Raw genomic sequence first — 18,130 nt, forward strand, 5'->3', positions numbered from 1 at the left:
GCGAAAATTTCTAAAGGACTAGTTGAAAACGACTCACAGAATGATGTGTCAGAAATGCTTAATATGCTAAAAGAAGTCACTTGCCATGAATGTCACCCAGAAGACGTTCCAGAAACGACGAGTGTCGACGACGCAGATCCAGGGCAACGAACCATGCAGGACAGCGAAATTGTTAAACCTCGTCACCGGTAAATAAGACGCCGTTAGCGTCTCATCAAAGAGTGGCCCAGAAAATTAAGATAAAAGTGTAACAGCTGCTTCTAAAGCATTTAAATCTTCAGATATAGCCTTACAATGGTTTGGAGTTGAAGATGAAAGCGACCTATATCAACTATCTGTCCTGAAGAAAGTGCGTGCCTTAGCTGCTCGTATGCGGGTGGGTTTGTTTGACCAAGTCAAAATTGAGGATTTTCAGATGCTAGTACTATAAAAATGTACTCAACATGCTAAATGCATATGTAACACACATATATTTTGTTTACTACGCCGTACTAGGTATATTCTTACTGTACTTACCTTTGTAATAATACAAGAGAACCATATATTTATAAATGTATGTTTTTTTAATGGCAAATTGACAAATTAAGGTATGCAATTCGGTTCACCGAATAAATCCGTTTCCCGAACATCCATTTCCACAATTCTTTCAGATAACAAACCCCCTACTGTATAATAAGCGTAAAAAAACAGTCGCACTCGAGACTGCTAATCGCTGGTAGGACTGCCATTCCGGTCAATACTTTTTTCGTTTATTTTTCGTTCAGTTAGAATACCTACGTCATTTAACTAAAATTATTATCAAATGTATGCTAACTAACAGGTAACTAATTGCTGTTTATAAGAAATGCACGTCTTTTTATTGATAGTTACAAATGACACACAAAGAAACCAGTTATCACTGCAAATTTGTACACTTAATTACTGACCTTTTACAAAAGATTCTTTGAATTATGAATACAAATTACGTTCCTTTTCATTCTTGCGTATTTTACGCTTTCCACACATGTGGTAGGCCAGCGTTCTACCACTTAACCACACGATCCTAAAACTTGAAAAGCAATTTATTGACAATTTTTCAAATTTGCATCGTACTCCATTTGCTGATTGATACTTGAATGTTGAACTCTGTGTAACATAGATACAATGGGATTAAAAAATCAAATAGATTAGACGTCTGCTATAAGTCATAGTTGATAAGATCTCCGAACACAGGAGTCGTCATTTGGATAGTACCTGCAGCTTGTTTACATTACCCTTATCAGAAACAATGCGGTTTCCCCAAATTCCACCCAACCAATTAACAGCATCAGTTCGCGTCGTTGTTGATGACTATACAAGTTCGTTCCATTAGCCCGAGCGTACTGAAAGAGAGGTGCACTGAGGCATGTTTACAATGCAGGACATCAACTGTGTTGAATACAAGTCTGTTTCATACAGAAAATTTTGTTATTTTAGAACAGTAAAGTGATTAACGCATTATAAATTGTTGTATATGGAGCTATTAGCATCTATACATTTAATTTAAATGTGGTGTAGACATATTCTGCGAGGATAAAAAAATTTGGAAAAAAAATTGGGCAAACATTTCGTTAAATGATTTTGTCTACAAATAAGAAATAAAATAGATTAGAAGAACAAGTGACGTACCTCATTTGCAGTACACGATATTGAGCCTCTTTTAAGCATGTGCCAAATGTCTCTCTATTTCAGGGTAACAGAAGAAATACTTCAGTTGATTGATGAAAGAAGGAAGTACAGAAATGTTCAGAGAAATTCAGGAATACAGAAGTACAAGCCTCTGAGGAATGAAATAAATAGGATATGGTTTACGTGAAGGACTGACTCAGCATACAGGAAAGTCAAAACAAGCTTCGCAGACACAGAAAGTAAGGGTTGTAACATTAAGAGTTCAACGGCAATTACATTGTTTAAAGCAGAGGAGAGAGCGGACAGGTGGAAAGAATACACTCCTGGAAATGGAAAAAAGAACACATTGACACCGGTGTGTCAGACCCACCATACTTGCTCCGGACACTGCGAGAGGGCTGTACAAGCAATGATCACACGCACGGCACAGCGGACACACCAGGAACCGCGGTGTTGGCCGTCGAATGGCGCTAGCTGCGCAGCATTTGTGCACCGCCGCCGTCAGTGTCAGCCAGTTTTCCGTGGCATACGGAGCTCCATCGCAGTCTTTAACACTGGTAGCATGCCGCGACAGCGTGGACGTGAACCGTATGTGCAGTTGACGGACTTTAAGCGAGGGCGTATAGTGGGCATGCGGGAGGCCGGGTGGACGTACCGCCGAATTGCTCAACACGTGGGGCGTGAGGTCTCCACAGTACATCGATCGACGTTGTCGCCAGTGGTCAGCGGAAGGTGCACGTGCCCGTCGACCTGGGATCGGACCACAGCGACGCACGGATGCACGCCAAGACCGTAGGATCCTACGCAGTGCCGTAGGGGACCGCACCGCCACTTCCCAGCAAATTAGGGACACTGTTGCTCCTGGGGTATCGGCGAGGACCATTCGCAACCGTCTCCATGAAGCTGGGCTACGGTCCCGCACACCGTTAGGCCGTCTTCCGCTCACGCTCCAACATCGTGCAGCCCGCCTCCAGTGGTGTCGCGACAGGCGTGAATGGAGGGACGAATGGAGACGTGTCGTCTTCAGCGATGAGAGTCACTTCTGCCTTGGTGCCAATGATGGTCGTATGCGTGTTTGGCGCCGTGCAGGTGAGCGCCACAATCAGGACTGCATACGACCGAGGCACACAGGGCCAACGCCCGGCATCATGGTGTGGGGAGCGATCTCCTACACTGGCCGTACACCACTGGTGATCGTCGAGGGGACACTGAATAGTGCACGGTACATCCAAACCGTCATCGAACCCATCGTTCTACCATTCCTAGACCGGCAAGGGAACTTGCTGTTCCAACAGGACAATGCACGTCCGCATGTATCCCGTGCCACCCAACGTGCTCTAGAAGGTGTAAGTCAACTACCCTGGCCAGCAAGATCTCCGGATCTGTCCCCCATTGAGCATATTTGGGACTGGATGAAGCGTCGTCTCACGCGGTCTGCACGTCCAGCACGAACGCTGGTCCAACTGAGGCGCCAGGTGGAAATGGCATGGCAAGCCGTTCCACAGGACTACATCCAGCATCTCTACGATCGTTTCCATGGGAGAATAGCAGCCTGCATTGCTGCGAAAGGTGGATATACACTGTACTAGTGCCGACATTGTGCATGCTCTGTTGCCTGTGTCTATGTGCCTGTGGTTCTGTCAGTGTGATCATGTGATGTATCTGACCCCAGGAATGTGTCAATAAAGTTTCCCCTTCCTGGGACAAATAAATCACGGTGTTCTTATTTCAATTTCCAGGAGTGTATATATATACAGGGTGAGTCACCTAACATTACCGCTGGATATATTTCGTAAACCATCACCGTTCCCTTCGGATCCCTACGTAATTCGGTGCTCTCCGATACACACGATCGAACAGCGGAGGAGTGGTACTCAAACGTCAACTTTAGGTTACAATATCTCCGGATGTAGTTAACATTTTACAATGCAACAAACGGCACTGATTACGTATTTGTTTATATGTTTAGATGTGCTAACAATACTAACGGGGTTCCATTTAAGAAAACATACTTCCGTGCACTTTTTTATGGTTTGTATTAACCAATTTCATTAGCCCCTCTCCTCACGTTCGGTCTGTGGAATAGATTCGTCAGTATTTGATGTGGTTTACGAAATATATCCAGCGGTAACGTTAGGTGACTCACCCTGTATATAAAACAGTAGACGATTTAGAATAGATAGGCGATCCAGTTTTAGAATCAGAATTTGAGCGAGCTTTGGAGGACTTAAGATCGAGTAAGGCAGAAAGAATAGATAACATTCCATTAGAATTTCTAATATCATTGAGAGAATTGACCACAAAACTACTAAACAAGCTGGCGTGTAGAGCGTACCATATGGCTGCGGGAAAAATATCATCCACACAATTCCGAAGACTGCAAAAGCTGACAGGTTCGAGAACCACCGCAAACTCAGCGTAACAGCTCATAGATACAAGTTGCTGACAAGAATGACATACAATTTTTTTTCTTTTGAAATCTGTGGTAAGGTCTTATAAGACCAAACTGCTGAGGTCATTGGTCCCTAAGCCTATACACTATGTAATCTAACTTAAACTAACTTACGCTATGGACAACATACACACCCATGCCCGAGGGAGGACGGGAATCGAACCCGGGCCCCTTAGCATGGCATTCCGCTGCACTTTAACTCCTACTGTTCAGTCTGATCATCGAAGAACCAATGATGGAAACAAAAGAAAGTTTGTGAAGTGGAATCAAAATTCAAGGTGAAAGGATATCAATGATACGATTCGCTGATGACATTGCTACCCTGAGTGAAAGTGAAGAAGAATTGCATGATATGCTGAATGTAATGTACAATCTAGTGAGTAAAGAATAGGATTGGCAGTATATCGAAGAAACCCGAAAATAATGAGACATGACAGACGTGAGGACAGCTAAAAACTTCACGTCAAGATTGATGGTCATGAAGTAGATGAAGTTAAGGAATCCTGCTACCTTGGCAGCAAAATAAGCTTAGGAGGACATCAAAAGCAGGTTAGTCTAGCAAGAAGGGCATTCCTGGCCAAGAGAAATCTACTAGTATGAAACATAAGCCTTAATGTGAGAAAAAAATTTTGAGAATGTACGCGTGTAGCACAGCATTATGTGGTGGTGAAACACGGACAGCGGGAAAATAGGAGCAGAAGATAATCGAAGTATTTGAGGTGTGGTGCTACAGGCGAACGTTGAAAATTTAGTGGACTGATAAGGCAAGGAATGAGGAGGGTCTGCGCAGAATCGTAGAGGGAAGAAATATGTGGAATACAGTGATAAGGAGAAGGAACCGGAGGGTAGGACATCCGTTAAGACACTAGGGAATGACTTCCATGGTACTAGAGGGAGCTGTAGAGGACAAAAACTGTAGAGGAAGACAGAGATTGGAATACATCCAGAAGGTAATTGAGGACGTAGGTTGCAAGTGCTACTTTGATATGAAGAGGTTGGCACAGGCGAGGAATTCGTGACGGACGACATCGAACGAGTAACAAGAGTGATGATCCAAAGAAAAAAATTCTTATTTCAGTACCTACTTTCAAAAACGTCATGTCACAAAATATTTGACGATTCTTCAGTTTTTATTTCCAAGCATTGTTCAGAAATCATGACCTTACTGACATACCATTGACTGTCCAAGAGTCTTTTCGATGTTCAGATTGAACAGTAGGAGGGAAAGACTATACATCCCTATCTTACACTCCTTTTAGTCCAAGCAACTAAGTTCTTGGTCTTTCATCCTTATTATTCCCTCCTGGCTCTTGTATATATTGTATATTGCCCGTCTCTCCCTATAGCTTTCCCTTATTTTTCTCAGAATTTCCAACATCATGCCCCGTTTTACATTGGCGAATGATTTGTCCAGGTCGACAAATCCTATAAATATCTGTTTATCAAAGAAATACGAAAATAATGAGAATTAGCAGATACGAGAACAGCGAGAAATTTAACATCAGGATTTATGGCCATGAACTAGATGAAGTTAAGGAATCCTGCCGCCTTTTCAGCAAGATAACCAATGACGGATGGAGCGAGCAGAACATAAAAAACAGACTAGTCTTTCGAGAAGGGCATTCCTGCCAAGGGAAGTCTACTAGTATCAAACATAGGCTTTAATTTTGGCCACATGGCAATCCCCTGGTGCCACTAACTGCTTGGGTTGCCGACATCGATCCTGATCATATGTTGGGGGCTAGGGTCTTTGGTCGATGAAGGTGTCGCTGAATTTGGAAGGGCCCGTGGTACCAGCAGTTAGCTGGAGGACACGTGGATGACAAGTTTTTGATTTTCGGGAACACCTGATGTCCGGTACGGGCCTCTAAAAGTCTCGAGTGGTTAAGTCGGTTTGGGGTCGAGCTTTGCCGGTGGGATTAAGAACTGATAGCGGCGAGTTGTGGGAAGAGCAGCGGACGATGATCAACAAGCTCATGACCATCTCTGGAAGCTTAAGTTTAACAGCACCTGGAGACCACCTGTACGGACTGGAGGCAATATCACCCCAGCTTTCCAATCCTGGAAGTCACGGCTCCTTAACACCTGTGTGGAGCTAAGTGTTGTTTTTTATTGGTACTTGTTATCATAAGGCCATGTCTGTGTTATGCCCCAGTAATGGGATTTGCAGGTGCTGATATTTCACATTGTTAATTTTCAAGTAATTTTAAGGAGTGTCAAGCTTGTATGTGTAGTCACATCTGGAATAAGTTAATATTGTCTACATCCTAGACGTTGTTGTTTGTAGCCTTATTTGGGGAGATTAGTTCCTTTCTTATGTGTCTTTTCAGGGTGCTTCTGTCAGCGGACGAGGCGATCCTGTTTCCTGGGCCCGGAGCAGAGACGTGTTATATTCCTCCTGCGGCGACGCTCCCGTCGTCGCACGATGTCTGCGTTGGCCAGCGATCTGGTGCCTCTACCAGCCGCATTGTGTTGGCTCAAGTATCGTCAATTAATTACGGAACTCTTGATCTATTCAATGAATTTACCGAGTGTCTAAGTTTTAAAGCGTGTTCTGCATGTCCAAAGTTCTTTGTTGATTATATTTGCTCTTTAACTACTTGTTTAAGCCTTGAACCTTCATTTCTAGTTCTGGAACATGTTAAGTCTTAAGGCCATCTAGTTTTGAGTATGAACATTCAATTCTCAATTTTTATCCACAGTCATTAGCTAACTCCATATATTTTGAAACTTGCCTGCTTGTTGCCTGGTGGCTGTGATAGCCGTTTGCTGTAATTTGGCACCTATTCTTGTATTTTGGGGAATTGTATATTTTTAAGGGTCATTGTCAATGTTTCTGATTGTGTGTACCAGCTAGGAGTCGCGTTTAAACAGTATGGCTTCCCAGATTTTCTTGTGTTATGGGGGACTGTATATTTTATTAAGGTTATAGATTGTTTAGGGATTTCTACAATCAGTGGGGTGACTTGTTAGCTTTACTATACTTTGGGTGGGCGTTGTCTATTGTTTAATATTTTACCCATACTTGGGGATTGTTAGTGCCTTTAGTGGCAGTGATTTGTAATTTATCTTACTGGTAAACTCAGTTTTCTTTAATCAGCTTGCAGTCATATAGAGTTCATGTAACTTCTTACTTGCATTTGCCCACTTATATATATTTCTGGTTTTAAGCCCTGTTTTCAATGCTATACAATTGTAGAGGTTCTTTTTAATTAATGAATTGATCCTGTTCAAGTTTATTAATTATTGTGAACATTCGTAATCTTTTGACTAGGTTTAAATTTGTAATTACAATAATTGTTGCCAAGCAATAAAATGTGTTCCATGAAACAATGAAATGATGAAATATGTCTGTTCTCCTTCCATGCGTCTTTCCTTAAAATTATCCCAACTCTTGTTGTGATGTATCATTCTGTTCTCGGAATGTCCTGATTTTAGTACTTGATTGGAGAAAAATAGTATTGCCGGCTAAATATCACGTCAATGTTGCTTTTTATGAACACAACAGCTAGACCTTGTAAAGTTAAACATTTTGACGGGTCATTTGCCTCCCTAGTGTGTCCTGCTCTCAAAAAGTTCTAAATGAAGTACCTGATTCGAAGCAAGCCATTTTAAGAATCAAATAGCACACGCATGCAACGTTTTTCAGGCAAAGTAGCTAGGCCTGGAAGAGGTGAACGTTTGGCACTTCATTTACACAACTTGCAACAGCCGCTAATTATTTAAATTTACCTAAATCAGTAATAAGTTTTTTTTTACCTACCAGGATTATTTTCTAAAAATTAAATACTTGTTTACTAAACCAGGCCCATCGCTGATCAGTTTCGTTACCCTTTTGCCCATTCGAGACCTTTCTTTTGTCTATGAAAATTCGAAAAATGTGCTTAGTTTGTAGTGTGTCGCGTGAAACCTGAGTTTCTCCCAGTTTAAAAATAAAATTTAATTATCTTACGCGAACGCGACCGGGTGACGCAGATATTTCGACAGGCGTAGATCCTCTCATTTTCAAGGCATAAATGCTACAAAAGGTATGTGCGAATGTCGAAGACGTTAAATGACACACGTCATTGAAGTTCTTAACCAGTTTCCGGCACTTAGTGCCCTTCTTCAAAAGGTTGTAACTATAGCATTATTTGCAAGTGTCAACAGTAAGATGCGTACAGTTGTAAGTAGGCTGTTTATGTTTTCTTTATGTAAGTTTGCTGTTTATGTTTTCTTATTGGCAACGTTACGTAGCGCTCTCTGTATGAAAATCACTGGCTGTGCTGTGTGCAGTATGTGGCTAGTTTGCATTGTTGCCTGCCATTGTTGTCATGAACTGCTATAGCTGGATGTGAACAGCAGATTGCGTTGGGCAGTTGGAGGTGAGCCGCCAGCAGTGGTGGACGTGGGGAGAGAGATGGCGGAGTTTTGATAATCTGTAAGACTGAATGTCAATTATGAATATTAAGCTGGCAGTAGTGGCGCTCGCTGTTTTGCAGTAGCTTGAGTAGCGAAGATTTTTGTGAGGTAAGTGATTTGTAAAAGGTATAGGTTAAAGTTAGTCAGGGCCATTGTTTTGTAGGGGTTATTGAAAGTCAGATTGCGTTGCGCTAAATAATATTGTGTGTCAGGTTAAGCACAGGCTTGTATAATTGTTCTAAGTGGACGTTTCATATGTAAAATTGTTCAAAGGGGACGTTTCACAGTATATTGTTGACACTCTCGAATATTGCGATAGTTATAACCTTTTGAAGAAAGTCACTAAGTGTCCGAAACTGGTTAAGAAGTTAAATTTCTTTTATGCGGCGGGTTGCTGATTATTTTCATTTATACAACCACAGTTGCTGAAGATACTCAGAAACAATAATTACACTGAAGTCACCGCGATTTGTGAATGTCCCCTGGACATTACAAAAGGTGACTCACAACTCTGGATAGGGTGTGTGATCACCACGGACGGCAATGCATGGTCTGAAACTTGCTTCCATGCAGGGCACAAGGTTGGTAGGTAGTTCCAGCGTGACTGACAATTGCTTCATGGTCGTTTGTGCATATGGACGTGGTTTCATGTGTCTCCCCAACACATCCCTGACGTGCTCAGCCGGATCTGACTCGGGGAACGGGCAGGCCAGATCATTCGCTGGACATCGTCTCACTCCAAGAGGTCCTCCACCTGTGTAGTACGTTGCGCTCGTGCATTGTCATCTATATAAGTAAAATAAGGAACGAATCCAAATGTAAACATCGGTGTGGAGAGGAGGGGGGGGGATATATGGGGAAGGAGTACAGTCTCACAACGTCACTCGTCGAGTGTAACGTGTTCAAAAATTTAGAGGTCAATACACCCTTTTGGTCCGTAGCTCGTGGTCTTGCGGTAGTGCTCTCGCTTCCCGCGCACGGGGTCCTGGGTCCAATTCCCGGCGGGGCCAAGGGATTTTTCCTGCCTCGAGATGACTGGATGTTGTTGTGACGTCTTCATCATCATTCATCCTCGTTACGGTCGAAGGAAGGCAATGGCAAACCACCTCTGCTAGGACCTTGCACAGTACGCTCCTCGGAGTATGGCACTTCATCATCATCATCACACCCTTTTGACATTATGAATCTCCACGCCATAACATCCGAACCACCAAATCTTTCATGTTAGACAACCTTCCTGAGTGCGTATGTAATACTTCAGGAACATTGTCGAACGTGATCGTTTCTATGCTACAGGTGCTATGAGGTGCAGAGGCGTAGTTTTGCATGTGAGTAATTCCTTCCAAATATTTGAATACGTTACGCTCACCGGTCAACGTTATTGTGACAGTGTGTTGTGTCTTTTCAGGGCTGCATTCGGCCCAGACTTCAATTTTGTGGATGCCAACGCACGATCGCATCGAACAGCGAATGTGGAGCAACTCTTGGGATGAGAGGTTATTAGGTGAATGGATCGGCCAGCCTGTTCCCCCTTCCACCCCCCTCCCGCCGCCACTTAAATCCCATGATTACATGTGTGATGAGTTAGGGAAACGTATTTCTGCAAGTCCACGTGCACCAGCGAGAAGGCAGCAGCTGTCGGTCGCGGTGGTGGAGGAATTGAATGCCCTACCACAGGAACTCCTTCCCAATCCTACGGCTTGAATCGGAGCACGTTGCTGAGCACGCATTGCCATCCGTGGAGATCACACACCCTGTAAAGAGCTATGTCCCGCTTTTTGTGATGTCCTATGGACCACGATAAACCGCTGTGTCTTCAGTGTAGTTCAAATAAAAAGGTCATTTCTCACTGCGCATCTTCTGCGCTACGCGGTAGCAGTCCTTTCTGTGCGTAGTCCACGTTTCGTCGAGCTGTGTTGCATTGCAGCGAATCGACATTCGAAAGCTGCTTTCATCCGTCAAATTTTGGACACCAGCGTATTTCGCCCAAACTGCAGGTATCAAGTAACATAAAACAGCAGTATCATATAGTCTGGCGTTTTCTCATCTTTGTTTATACATATTTTCAGAACACGAAATAGAATATACATTTTCAGCTAACTTATTTAATTAGCGTCTCGTTTAGTGCAGGTTAGTTAGTCCAGTGTGTACTAATATCCGAATTGTATGATGTTATTGTCTATGTTCGTGTACCACAAGAAATATTTAAGATGACTTATTCTCAGAATCAATGGTAAATGCAGTTGTAAATGCAGAATACTCAGTTCTACTAACACGTAATGATGTTCTCTGTTGTGAAAGGTTGCAAATTAGAAAATGCAACACCATTAATGCCACCTTAATGGAGCTTTGCTATTTTCAGTAAAAAGGAACTGCACTTTTCCTTGGCCGCCTTGGCCCCAGACACTTTAGATTTATGAGGGCCGGTCGTTATTAGAATATTATGTTTCACGTACCTTTCGTCGTTTCCAGACGTGAAATGCCGCTCCGCAACACGTAGCTGAAATGCCGTGTCAAAGTGCACCAAAATCTTGACGGTTACGTGAAAGACTTTGATTGTTGTGCGAGTAATGTTAATTTCTTTTCAACTGCGAGTTTAAGCAGTATATCATGTTTGAGTTTAACGTATTAGACATGAAATGTAGCAAAGCTAAATGTCGTGCACATTAAAATCCGACCAGCTCCATTGTTCTGTTAACGGGAAGAGACTCTGGGCTTTCTGTGAGGTTCGCATTGAAATCTTGTTATAGAACTGATTAAATCGCTTTGTAAGCTATTTTCTATTTACATCTGAATTACAATTATTTTTTATGTAGTGAATCGTGTGAGACCTGATCCGTGCTGACTGGTCCAGGTTAACACAGAAACTGTTTCTGCAATGAAATATTAATTCACTTTCGAGTGAAACACTTGAGCAGATAATTCTCAACGAGTGAGTTCCTATTTTTGAGCCGTGTGGCGTAATGATAAACTTAAAATTATGTTTTCGCCCGTAATGACGTCTTTGAAACAAAATCAGCTCAGTATATGAAAACTGCAAATAATTCAGTAATAATTATGGGATGCCTTTCCCTACACTATTGAAAGGAAAACACAAGTTTACACATTTATAGAATTAATTATTATTAACATAAGAAGGCTTTTTCTTACAGTATTAGTAACAAACACATACAATTCTCATCACGAATCAAAAACAAAACGGAGAGTCCTTAGTCTTTTCTCTTTCTTCCTCGTTAGAGGACTGTCTATTCATTTTTATCTTTGTTCACAGATTATCCTTGAAATACATAGTTGTATTAATAGTTATTTTCATTGTTGTTTTTCTACATCATTTTAAAATATTTCACTGCAATAATCACAACATATCGTCTTTATGGCTTTTATCAATATTTTCGATCTTTCGATTGTTTTTGTATCGTCGCACTAGTTTCATAAATTTTCACAATATCGTCATGGGCATGGCAGAAGTGCCAGTCTAGTAGTTTAATAGAGCTTTGGAACACTTGCAGTCAAATAAGGGGGAGGCCTTAGATAGCATACTCCTGAATCTTAATTCATTGGGACAAAAGGCAATCAAAATATTACTCAAAATGGTTTCTAGAATCAATGAGAATGGGAACATACCATCAGTCTTTTGGAAAATATCATGCATCTAAGCCAAACTATACCACGAAAAGATATGTGCTTGAACTATCATGCAGTCAGCTTAACGACTGATACAGCTACCTTCCCGACAATAATAATACACATAAGGAAAGTAATGGACAATCTGGTAGATGACGGTAGGTCTAGTTTTAGGAAATGTTAAGACACCAGAGAAAAAGTTCTGGCGTGTAACTGGTAATGGCAGCAAGAAATTTTCGTAGGGTTTGTCGACCTAGAGAAAGCAATCCAGTGTGTAAAATGGTGAAAGATATCCGAAATTCTCAGGATAATAGATGAAAATTGTAGGGGAAAATGGGTATTACACATATGTACAAGAAAGAAGAGGTAAAAATAAAAATGGAATTCCAAGAAAGAAATGGTCTAGTTAGAAAGGGAATATGAAAATGATATTGTCCTTCGACGTTACTTTTCAGTCTGTACATCGAATAGCTAATGACGGGAAGAAAGTATAAGTACAAGAGTGAGATTGAAATTGAGGGTGAATGAACATCAATGATAAGATTTGCTGATCTCGTTGATATATTCTCTGTAAAAGTGAGGAGGAACTGATGTTCTTGAGGAATGAAAATGTAGAAATTCGAAGGTATCTTATAGGCGTACACTATGGCTTCAATGTAAAAGAAGATCGTCGAAGGTAAAGTGGCGTAGCAGAAATGAGATTAACGATAAACTTAACATCAAAAGAGAAGACGACGAAATAGACCAAGTGAAGGAACTCTGCTATTATGGAAGCAGAACAGCACACGACGGACGAAGCAAGGAGTAATCACAGGAAAAGCGGATTTACTGCCTGATAGAATCTACTAGTATCAAACGCCTGCCTTAATCTGAGGAACAAATTTCTGAGAATGTACGTTTGGAGCACTATGTTGTAGTAAGTGAAGGACGGACTGTGGGAGAGCCACAAAAGATGAGAACAGAAGCAACTGAGATGCGACGCTACATAAGTATACTGAAAACTAGGTGGACTGATAAGGAATGTGGAGGTTCTCCGCGGAAACGGCGAAGAAAGGAAATATGGAGAACGGTGATTAGAAGAAGGAACAGGGTGATAAGGTGTTTGTTAAGACATCAAGCAATATCATCTGTGACACTCGAGGCAGCTCTAAAATGTAAATACTTTGAGAAGGCAGGGACTGGAACAGATTAAAAAAGTAATTGAGGATGAAGAGTGCATATGCTCCTCCGAAATGGATGTGTTGGCACAGGAGAGGAATTCGTGGTAAGACGCATCAAACCATGCAGGTGACTGATGAAAAAAGCAACATCAGTCACGCTCTTATGTATGAGAGACTGGTAAATGAAAACCGAACACCCGCAATAGGGTAACCATGGAGCGGTTCCATTCAAAAGTCCACAGCACAAGTGTTAAGATGCCTATCGCACGGGGAGAAGAGACGAGCAATTGCTGTTTTGTAGGACGCTGACGAATCCAAAACTGCACCCACTCTTGCATGTCCTCGTCTTGCAGAAACTGACGTCCACGCTAGTCTTCTTCCATGCCGCCAGCGATTTGGGAATCGCTCGGTGAGAGGACAGTGCTGTACAGTGTTTTTCAACTAAATCGCTGAAGTCTCTGTTGATCCATCATGCACAGGGGATATCAGCTGGTCAAGTAATTATCAATGAAAATCGCTAACAGCCGTGTAATTGAGATGGAGTGCCGAAACTGGTAGTTAAAATAAAGTAAAATAACATCTCAATTACACGGCTCTTGGCGAATTTCATTGATAAATCTCCGAAGCGTACTGGTAGTTAAAATAAAGTAAAGTAACGCCTCAATTACACGGCTCTTGGCGAATTTCATTGATAAATCTCCGAAGCGTAGCCTTCCCCCGATTGTAGGTCGACGCCCGAGGAAGTTGTTTCGTGTGATCGCCGAAGTGCTTGTAGCGAGTCTGCGAGAAATGCAGGCCACGTCTGGTACGTATATGCCGAAAGGGTAGTCGCACCGTAGGTGTCAACCATGCGATACTATACTGAAGAGCCAAAGAAACTCAAGATCTGCCAAGTACCGTGTAGGGCCCCCGCGAGCACGCACAAGTGCCGCAATACGACGTGGCATGGACTCGGCTAATGTCTGAAGTAGTTGTGAAGGGAGCTGACACCGTGAATCCTGCAGGGCTGTTCATAAATACGTAAGAGTACGATGGGAGGGGTGAGATCTCTTCTGAACAGCACGTCGCTAGGCTTTTTCATGTCTGGGGAGTTTGGTGGCCAGCGGAAGTGTTTATGACTCAGATGGGTGTTCCTGGAGACACTCTGTAGGAATTCTGGACGTGTGTGGTGTCGCACTGTCCTGCTGTGATTGTCCAAGTTCGTTGGAGGGCACAATGGACTTGAATGGATGCAGCTGATTAGGCAGGATGCTTACGTATGTGTAACCTGTCAGAGTCGTATCTAGACGTATCAGGGGTCCCATATCACTCCAACTGCACACGCCCCACACAACTACAGATCCTCCAGCAGCTTCAACAGACACCTGCTGACATACAAGGTCCATGGATTACTGAGGTTGTCTCCATACCCTTACACGTCCTTCCGCTCGATACAACTTGAAACGAGACTCGTCCGACCAGGCAACATGCTTCCAGTCATCACTGTCAAATTTCGATATTGACGGACCCAGGCGAGGCGTGAAGCTTTGTGTGGTGCAGACATCAAGGGTACAAGAGTGGATCTTCGGCTCCAAAAGCCCACATGGATGATGTTTCGTTGAATGGTTCGCACGCTGACACTTGTTGATGGCCCAACAATGAAATATCCAGCAGTTTTAGGATGGATTGCACTTCCGTCACACTGAACGATTCTCTTCAGTCGTAGTTAGTTCCAGGGTCTTTTCCCGGCCGCAGCGATGTCTGAGATTTTGATATGTTACAGGTTTCCTGATTCACGGTACACCCATGAAATGGTCGTACGGGGAAATCCCCACTTCATCACTACCTCAGAGATGCTGTGTCCCATCTCTCGCGTGCCACTATAGCACCACATTCAAACTCCCTTAAATCTTTATAACCTGCCATTGTAGCAGCAGTAACCGATCTAACAACTGTGCCAGACCCTCGTTGTCTTATATAGGCGTTTCCGACCGCAACGCCGTATTCCGCCTATTTACATGTCTCTAAAAGGTTCAAATGGCTCTGAGCACTATGGGACTTAACATCTGAGGTCTGCAACTTAGAACTACTTAAACCTAACTAACCTAACGATATCGCACACATCCATGCCCGAGGCAGGATTCGAACCTGCGACCGTAGTGGTCGCGCCGTTCCAGACTGAAGCGCCTAGAACCGCTCGGCCACAACGTACATATCTCGATATTTGAATGCACAGGCATATACCAGTTTCTTTGGTGCATCACTGTCTGACAGCTGGAAGTACACATTAGACCAGCCCGCCCTCAACGAAGCTCATAACCCAACAACTACGTCTACGTGTGATGTGGCACTATGTCGTTCCCCTAGCACAGCTGGAGAATATCGAAACGTAAAAACAGCGGGGCTATCTGTCGCACGGCCTCTTACGGCGGACGTTGGGTTTTCATTGGATTGCCACTAGCAGCTTTATTACAACAACAGAGTCATTCATGAAAGGTTATACAATGTTTTGGTTAAAAATGAAATACTACTTAATCCTCAGAAATGTTTCAGGGAACAGAAATCTGTCGGAAGCTGTGTCTCTGAGGGTTTGAAGAAATTCCTGAATGATGATTTGAAGTGTGATCTTTTCTGTATCTAGAGTCCACACAGTTGGATGGAACCTATAATCAAAGTAGCAAGACTCATTCACTATATCGGTGCATTTAACTGTGCATTGTTTTAATGTATTTTACTGTTGCTGGAAGCGTGATGTAGAATGGATTTTTAATCAATTTTCTTTTACGCGACAGGAAGAACGATATTACACAGCCCGCCGCTGGTGGCCGAGCGGTTCTGGCGCTACAGTCTGGAACCGCGCGACCGCTACGGTCGCAGGTTCGAATCCTGCCTCGGGCATGGATGTGTGTTTTGTCCTTAGGTTAGTTAGGTTTAAGTAGTTCTAAGTTCTAGGGGACTTATGACCTCAGCAGTTGAGTCCCATAGTGCTCAGAGCCATTTGACCCATTTTTTTTGATGTTACACAGAATGTTATCTACTGATGATCGGCTGACCAAAAACTGTAATGAATAAAGACTTATTTCATCATGAGCTTCTGGTGGGTCTTAAACATGACTACTGGGCACCACCCGCAGAAAATGTATTGACAAATCTTAGCATTATCAAGCATGTGAGGATGCAATGGTGAACTGCTGAAGGTAACAGAAAATGTGCCAGTGCGACGAGGAGACGTTGTTATTCCTGTTTGCAGATAGCAAGACGTGGTACGTGGGATGCAGAGAAGCATCGTCTTCTCTGCAAGTCTTTTACAGGAATGTATGGAGCAGCGCGTCGCTCCGACAGGTGTAAAGCGACGTTCTTACGAACTCTCGTCACGTGCGCTTGCCCTCCTCTCCCGATACCGAATGAAGAGGTCTCTACATTTGCGCGTGCCTGAGAAGATTCTTCTTCAGGACGGAGTGTGTGAATCGTACATAGTGTCGGAAAAGCTACTGTCAGACTTGAGCGCTACTAAACTAGAGCTCCAGGGATACAGAGACCATAGCCATCTTCATACTCTTGACTTCCAGGGCATAGGCAAGGAACGGGCAGTATTCGGCGATCTGCGGGCCAGATTCACATTGTTACTCTCGTGGGCCGCCTTATCACGTGACGCTATGCTAGCGTATAAAGTCGAGGGCGTTAATGTTTATGGAGTAATGCACGATATAAATGTTCCCCATTTCCGGAGTTTTTAAGTACACCTCACCTTCAGATATCGTCGTTTATTTAAGCGTCATGATCAATGTTTCTTTACTTAAGAAATTTAACGATGTATGAGTTTCTAAGAAGTTGATACCTTAGGGGTTGCGAAGCAACTCAAATCGCTTGATACGGGCAAGTCTTCACATCCAGACTGTATACCGATTAGGTTCCTTTCAGATTACGCTGATACAATAGCTCCCGGCTTAGCAATCATATACAACAGCTCGCTCACCGATAGATCTGTACCTACAGATTGGAACATTGCGCAGGTCGCACCAGTGTTTAAGAAGGGTAGTAGGAGTAATCCATCGAACTACTGACCTATATCATTGACGTCGGTTTGCAGTAGGGTTTTGGAGCATATACTGGATTCAAACATTATGAATCACCTCGAAGGGAACGATCTATTGATACGTAATCAGCATCGTTTCAGAAAACATCGTTCTTGTGCAACGCAGGTAGCTCCTTATTCGCACGATGTAATGGCCGCTATCGACAGGGGATCTCAAGTTGATTCCGTATTTCTAGATTTCCGGAAAGCCTTCGACACCGTTTCTCACAAGCGACTTCTAATCAAGCTGCGGGCCTATGGGGTATCGTCTCGGTTGTGCGACTGGATTCGTAATTTCCTGTCAGGAAGGTCGCAGTTCGTAGTAATGGACGGAAAATCATCGAGTAAAACTGAAGAGATATCAGGTGTTCCCCAGGGAAGCGTCCTGGGACCTCTGCTGTTCCTGATCTATATAAATGACCTGGGTGACAATCTGAGCAGTTCTCTTAGGTTGTTCGCAGATGACGCTGTAATTTACCGTCTAGTAAGTTCATCCGAAGACCAGTACCAGTTGCAAAGCGATTTAGAAAAGATTGCTGTATGGTGTGGCAGGTGGCAGTTGACGCTAAATAACGAAAAGTGTAAGGTGATCCACATGAGTTCCGAAAGAAATCCGTTGGAATTCGATTACTCGATAAATAGTAAAATTCTCAAGGCTGTCAATTCAACTAAGTACCTGGGTGTTAAAATTACGAACAAATTCAGTTGGAAAGACCACATAGATAATATTGTGGGGAAGGCGAGCCAAAGGTTGCGTTTCATTGGCAGGACACTTTGAAGATGCAACAAGTC

The sequence above is a fragment of the Schistocerca cancellata genome, chromosome 2 (genome assembly GCF_023864275.1).
Source record: "Schistocerca cancellata isolate TAMUIC-IGC-003103 chromosome 2, iqSchCanc2.1, whole genome shotgun sequence".
Lineage (NCBI taxonomy): Eukaryota > Metazoa > Arthropoda > Insecta > Orthoptera > Acrididae > Schistocerca > Schistocerca cancellata.